This window comes from Myotis lucifugus, unplaced genomic scaffold (genome assembly GCF_000147115.1).
Source record: "Myotis lucifugus unplaced genomic scaffold, Myoluc2.0 scaffold_178, whole genome shotgun sequence".
Taxonomy (NCBI): Eukaryota; Metazoa; Chordata; class Mammalia; order Chiroptera; family Vespertilionidae; genus Myotis; species Myotis lucifugus.
This window is the reverse complement of record NW_005871226.1, coordinates 813,186-820,968: the sequence shown is the minus strand read 5'-3', so window position 1 is coordinate 820,968 and position 7,783 is coordinate 813,186. Positions and strand designations below refer to the sequence as shown.

General features: G+C 42.3%; 1 pseudogene; it reads right to left on the bottom strand.

The window, feature by feature from the left end:
• Window positions 1-2,076: 2,076 nt before the first annotated feature.
• Window positions 2,077-2,200, bottom strand: LOC111827511 (annotated as a pseudogene).
• Between the last annotated feature and the right edge of the window lie 5,583 nt (window positions 2,201-7,783).

The window sequence follows — 7,783 nt, the reverse complement described above, 5'->3', positions numbered from 1 at the left end:
CTCTGTTTCATGTCTTTTCTGGATTTCATTGGGAGTTTTCAGCAGGAATGGCACTTTTCACCATCTTGATCCAGGCCTTTTCCTGATTATATCAATGTTTGATTCCAAATATCAATCTCACCCTTGGGAATGGAGATAAATGGTTCCCATTATTCAGATAAACATTACTGTATCGTGGCAAGAATTAGTAGGTATTTTGTCTTCCAGCCTCTCTACTTCTTACTAGTCCTCTATCCCCATAAGGTAGATACCCCCTCAGTGGTCCTTTGGAAGTGCTTTACCTCTGCTTTTCAAACTTTAATGGGCATAAGTAGCAGTAAGTAGCCAGTTATAAATGTAGAACCCCAGACTCCACCCCCAGAAGATGGAGAAGGTTAGGGAATCTATATTTTAAAGAGGGCTCCATGTCAAATCTGGGGCCATGCTGGCCTCAAATGAATAATGCAAGGATGCACTATAATATACTGAATAAAAAGGAATTTATCCATCTGTAGTGGCATTAACACAAAACATTTCAGGGAAATAGAAAAGACAGTTTTTCATAGAAAAATGCCACCTAGTCAATGTAAAAGGATGATACAAATGGAAAAACATAATCATTTTACAAACATTCTAGTAACAGTTGATTCAGACAGGATTCATCAATGGAAGATAAAACCATTGCAAAGAAAGGAGTTGGAAAAAGATATTCAAAAGATCTGGAAGTATCACCCTAAGGATATTTAGTAATTATGAAAAGGGAAGATACCTTTACCCTGGCGAGATCTAGTAGTCACCATCTTTTTTTTTTCTTTTTTTAAAATTGATTTCAGAGAGAGGAAAAGAGAAGGAGCGAGAAATAGAAACATCAGATGAGAGTCATGGATTGGCTGCCTTCTGCGTGCCTCCTACTGGGGATCGAGCCCACACCCAGGTACGTGCCCTGACCGAGAATTGAACCGTGACCTCCTGGTTCATGGTTGATGCCCAACCACTGAGCCACAACAGTCAGGCTGATAGTCATCTTTTTTATTTTTAATCCTCACCTGAGGATATTTTTCCATTGATTTTTAGAGAGAGTGGAAGAGAGGAAAAGACAGAGAGAAATATTGATGTGAGAGGAACACATCGATTAGTTGCCTCCTGCACTTGCCCCAGGGAGTAGCCTTGACCGTAATCAAACCCTGGACCCTTCAGTCTGTGCCAGAAGCCAATTCCAGCATGTCATAATTTGAAGAGTTTCATCAAAAGGTTGTTAGAACTTGGGGACTCAACAAGGGCTGAGTCACACATGTAGTCACCTGTTGGGAATGGCTGAGGGCATTTCCCCAAATCTGAAAAGGAACGATTGCTTGGCTGCCAGACAGCTCAGGGCATCTTAATCTACATGTTATTGCCTCCTACTGGCCAAACACCTGAACAGCCGTAGGCTAATTTCCCCCATTCTGACAATGCTTCTGTATAGGAAACCCTGACCCTTTGAAGTGTATATCTTTGCCTCGCCTCAGGACAATTTGTGTTAATAAAAAGCATGGGGTCCTGAGACGAGGAAAACTTATCTTAGTTTCCTTTAAACTAGGCTCCTCTGACCCCCAAATGCCTTTCAAAATTATGTTTCATCTCTGGACTCTTTATTAATCTACACACAGCCTTCTCCAGATTTCCTGGACCCTTCTTGATGCCAGAACAAGAACCCAGGCAAGTCTGCATCCTGAAGCTCTATCCACTGAGCCAACCTGGCTAGAGCTGTAGTCATCATTTTGACCAAGGGATTACATTTAGCATAATTACTAATGTGATCAGCTGACTGATGTGACTCATTGAGATGAACACTCTATTACCTAATATTTCTACCAAAATTCTGAACAGAGATTTTTTTAGGAAATCAAGGCCTTGTGCATTATGATGTCATAGTTATTTTAAATACAAGGGCTTATTTAATGGATATGATCAATACTTTAAAACTTTCAGTTCCCCTCTACCACAGACTCCTTTGTATTCTGGAAGTGACCGGGGAGCACTTTTGTGTAGTCCTCTTAGAATCCCCCATTCTCCCTCTGCAAAGGTCACCAGTCAGGCCTCTATTGTATGAAAAGAAAGAGCTTTGTCTCTGCCCTTATATTTCTTTTTTTTTTCCTTTTTGGTATTTGTATCAGATATTAAACTGATAAGAACAGATACTATACTTGATCTTAGTATAGCCAAAAGGCTGAGAAGCGATCCGCCCTTTTATTTCTTACAAGAGGCCCGAAGCATGAAATTCATGCAAGAGTAAGCCTTCCTTCCCCCAGCTGCTGGCACCAGCTTCCCTCCAGCACCTGGGACCCTGGCTGACTTCCCTCCGGCCCTGGCTTTATCAGGAAGGACTTCCGGAATGACGTCTGGAAGATGTCTGGTCTAATTAGCATATTACCCTTTTATTATTATAGATATCTTTGTGAAGTGTATCTGATGCCAAGGTCACTCTGTGCTGAAACTGCTGAAATATACCTCAAGGCCACTTTCTTACATGATGGCCTTAAAGAGACAACTTTAAACTTCCAACATCTCACTAAGATTTTATGTGACAACCAATCAGTTTCTGCTTTCAGCCCCTCTCTCTCTAGGACTAAGAAATGGGTCCATGACAGCTTGCCAGAGGACAGTAGCATAGTCAATATTGTCTTGCCAGACTTGCCCTCAGAGCAGAGGCTTCTCATTCCAACCACCCACCCAGTCATCCAGCTCACTCTGAAATTCTCTCAGCCCACTTGACTCCTTGGAGTATTATAACACAAGAAAGTGTTCCACAAGAGGACCCGAGGCTTGTGGATGAAATAGCTGCCAAAGCAGAAGAGGGGGAGGTGAGAGATTAAGGGGGCAGCAGCTTCCCTAATCCTCACTTCTCCTTGTACACCATCAGAAGCTTCCCCTGTTTCCCTGGAATCTTGAGAAACAGGCTTTTCTGCAAAGCCCTGTTCCCCTTGGCCAAACTGCACCCCTCCTTTTTTGTTTACCCTAATGATAGCTCAGTAGGCACATTGTTCTCCATCTTTATTTTTTCATTTAATGATTTATTTTGAAGATCCTGATTTATCAATACCTATGGATATTCCTCATTCATCTTTCTGGCTGCATAGTATCTTATTGCACGTGTACCATCATTTATTTAGCCTGACTCCTATTAATGGACATTTAGACTGTTTCAATTTTATTGGTATTATTAACAATGTGGCCATTGGTATTACCATGAAAATCTTTTGATTCAGTGAGGATTACATTTGGCTGAAGATAAAAGAAAATTTAACTTAAAAAATCTTAATCAAATAGGATATATTTTCTTTTCTTAGAACAGCATCAGAAGAAGGAATTTCAGTACAGGGACAGTGGCTCAATACCACTTTCAGGGAGTCAGGCTCTTTGTATACTCTTTGCCTGTGTGTGTGTGTGTGTGTGTGTGTGTGTGTGTGTGTGTGTGTGTGTTTTCACCCTCATACTCACAAAATGGTTGCTGCTCCTCCAGACATTGTTTCTGCATTGCAGGCCAGAAAAAAAAAAAAGAAAAGGCAAGGGCAAAGAGCCAAAAGACATGTTCATGGGTGCTGTTCTTAAATAATTTTCTTTGAAATCCAACCAATGTCTTTGGCTTATAGGGGCCCAATGCATGGATTCGTGCACCTTGAAAGGAACTGTGGGCCGCGAGGCTGCAGTGGGCACAGGAGCAGGTCTCGGCCCAACCTTAGTGCCCCCAGCCAGCCCCTCCCACCACGGCCCACAGTCCCATCTGCCAGCAGCCCCACTCCTGCCACTGCTGCTCCCACGCGCTGACAGCGCCGGCCCTGCTCACACCCACTGATGGTGCGGAGCGATTGGGGCCAATGCCAGCAGCGGGTGCAAGTTGGGGCCGGTTCCATCAGTGGGTGCGAGCCACGGCTGCTGCCCCGATCGCCCCTCAGGAGCAGGGGGAGGTGGAGAAGCCCTCAGGGGTGATCAGGGCCAGCAGCCACCACTCACACCCACTGATGGTGCTGAGTGATTGGGACCAGCGCTGGGCACAGGCAGTGGGTGCAAGCAGTGGCTCCAGCACTGGTTGCAGGTGCGAGCACTAGGCGGGAGCATGCGTGTGGGAGCAAAGAATTTTCAGTAACCACCAGAGGCTCGCCCTGATGACAGCGACCAGTGCCCCACCTTGATCTGGCGCCCCCGCTCACCTGCTCCACCATCCCACCATGGCCAACGCCCACCATGTTCTGCACATGCCCCCTGGTGGTCAGCGCATTTCATAGCTACTGGTTGTTCGGTTGTTCTGGTTGTTCCATCGTTCGGTCTATTTGCATATTAGCCTTTTATTATATAGGATTGGCCAGGACTGTGCCATGTGGCTACACTCACTTAAAAATGATAGGACTTTATAGAACTTGTCACCATTGACAAAATCAAGTTCTTTTATAAGGAAGAGAGAAAAATAGGTATTGGTGGACAATTACCAGTACTTGCTACATACTTAAACATATGTAATTTCACACATATGTGAAAAAAAATCTGTGGGATAAATTCCTAGAAGGGAAATTTTCTGGGTCAAAAGGCAGGCCAATCTGTATATTTGTGATTCTGTTAGATGTTGTCAAATTGTCCTCCATAGAAGTTATACCAATTTTCCCATTGTCAGAAACTGTAAGAATGAGTATTATTTTAATTTTGTTAATCTATTTTTATTGCCCTTTTTAGAGAGGGAGGAAGGGAGAGGGAAAGAGAGAAGCATTGATATGAGGGAGAAATATCGATGTGCCCAGACCTGGATTGAACCTTCAACCTTTGGTACACAGGAGGAAGATGCTCCAACCAACTGAGCCACACCAGCCAGAGGTTAGCTTTGCTATTCTTAGTGAAAATTAAATTTTAATTTGCATTTATATTGTGAAGGATGTTGAATATATATAACTGGTTTGGTTTCTTTGGAGAAATTTGACTAATACAGCTGTCATATTGCAAATATTCTTTTTAGTTCACTGAACTCTGTTTCTAAAATTTATCTTATTCATTTAATTGTTGTATAATATAACATTGAATGAATATTCCACATTTGATTCATATTTCACATTTGCTCTCCTATTGATGGATATTAAATCCACCCTCCCAAATTTTATTGTCACAAAAATGTGCCATAAACATCTTTGGACTTACTTCACCTGTCTCTATCTGAGTTTCTTTAAAAGTGGAATTGTTGCACTTGGCTGGTGTTGCTCAGTGGTTGAGCGTCAACCTATGAACCAGGAGGTCACGGTTCAATTCCTGGTCAGGGTATATGCCCAGGTTGCGAGCTGATCCCCAGTTGGGGACGTACAGGAGGCAGCTGATCTATGATGTTCCTCTCTCATCGATGTTTCTATCTCTTTCCCTTCCTCTCTCTAAAAGTCAATAAAAACATATTTTTTTTTTAAAGTGGAATTGTTGGGCCCTGGATGATGTGGTACAGTGGTTGGAATGTGGGCCCTATGCAGCAAAAGGTTGTTGAGAAATAATTCACATACCATAAGATTCACCCATTTAGAGTGTACAATTTATTGGGCTTTATAGTCACAGAATTGTGCAATCATCACTACCATCTAATTTTTAGAGCATGTTCATCATCTCCAAAAGAAATCCTGTAATTATTAGCAGTCACTCTTCATCCCCCCCCCCCCCCCCGCCTCCTCCAAACCTCTGGCAAAACTAGTCTACTTTCTTTCTCTATAGGTTTGCTTATTCTGGACCTTTCATAAAAATAGAATCATGCAATACAGTCTTCTGTGATGGCTTCTTTCACTTAGCATAGTACTTTCAAGCTTTATCCATCCTACAGCATGGGAAGTTAGCTTCGTTATACTATGCACTGTTTGTTTGTTTAATTGTTGACAGTATTACAGATGTCCCCCATTTTACCCTCCTTTGCCCCTCTCCACCCATCTCCCACCATACCCTAGGCCTTCACCACACTGCTGCCTGTGTCCATGGACTATGCATATATGATCTTCGGTTAATCTCTTTCAGTCCGTCTTCCTCTCCTCCCCTCTGAAATCTGTCAGGCTGTTCCATGTATCCATGCCTTTCATTCTATTTTGTTTGTCAGTTTATTTTGTTCATTAGATTCCACATATAAGTGAGATCATGTGACATTTGTCTTTCTCTGACTGGCTTATTTCGCTTAGCATAAGTCTCCAGGTCCACCCATGCTATCACAAAGGGTAAGAGTTTCTTCTTTTTTACAGCCATATAGTATTCCATTGGGTAAATGTACCACAACTTTTTTATCCACTCATCTACTGATGGCACTTGGGCTGTTTCCAGATCTTAGCTATTGTAAATAATGCTGCTCTGAGCATAGGGGTGCATATTCTTTCTGGTTGGTGTTTCGGGATTCTTAGGGATATATCCCAGAAGTGGGATTACTGGTTCAAATGACAGTTCCATTTTTAATTCTTTGAGGAACTCCATACTGTTTTCCACAATAGCTGCACCCTACCAACAGTGTACTAGGTTTCTCTTTACTCCACATCCTCACCAGCACTGGTTTTTTGTTTATTTATTGACGGTAGCCATTCTGGCAGATATAAGGAGACACCTCACTGTAGTTTTAATTTGCCTCTCTCTGATGATTAGTGACGTCAAGCATTTTTTCATACGTCTACTGGCCGTTTCTGTATGTCCTATTTGGAGAGGTGTCTACTCAGGTCCTTTGTCCACTTTTTAATTGGATTGTCTTCCTGGTGTGGAGTTGTATACTATGCATTGTTGTACATGTTTTGATTTGGTCAAATATATCAGTCTTTAGAATTCTGATTTTTCTATCTCATTTAAGAAATCCCCCCCTTTCCCTGAGTTACAAAGATGTGCTCTAATAACTTCAATTTTCTGTTTTTCACATTTAAATTATCTGCTATTTATTTTGCATGCTGTGTCACATAGAGATTTAATTATTTTCCACACAGGTAATCAATTGTTCAGCACCACTTACTGAATAGTCCACAAATTCCCCTACTGTTTTGTAATGCCATGTTTATTATACAACAAGATCTCATACATGTTTAGGTCTGTTTTCCTCTCCCTGTGCTCCCTGTGCCATTATGATAGCTTTATAGTAAATCTTATTACTAACATAGCTTTATAATAAATCCCACTTGGTAAGGCAAGTTTCATCTCCTGTTCTTTTCCACAACCAACTTTGCTATTAATGACCATGGGGATCAGTTTTTTAAGTTCCATTAGAAATATCCTGTTCGGGAAGAATCAACATTTTAATGAGCATTTGAATAAACATGGGGTATATTACCTCTTATTCCATCTGTTTCATCTTATAGTCCTCCCTTTCCCCTGCTCAGAAGTAAACCTTGAGGTAAGAATTTTTTTTAATCGATTTTAGAGAGGAAGAGGGAGAGAGAGAGAGAGAGAGAGAGAGAGAGAGAGAGAGAGGTAGGGGAGAACACTGATCAGTTGCCTCCCATCTATGGGGATCAGAGATCGAACTCACAACCTAGGCATGTGCCCTGACCAGGGATCCGACCCACGGCCTTTCAGTGTACAGGATGACACTTCAAGCAACTGAGCCGCACCAGCCAGGGCGAGAACTTGAGTGCAACTACCGCCTTACTTGGGAGGTAATCCCAGGAAAAACCAGCAGGAGAGTGGGGAAGATTCAGGGAAGGAGAAGTAGCTGATGAAGTGAGTATTCCCAGCAAGTTAGCACTGTGGGCTATATCTCCTGAAGAACTCTGAGAACTGCTCTGGAACACGTGCCTCAGAGTTGTCCCAGCTGAGGAGTGGGAAGCTGGAGTATATATACAACTCT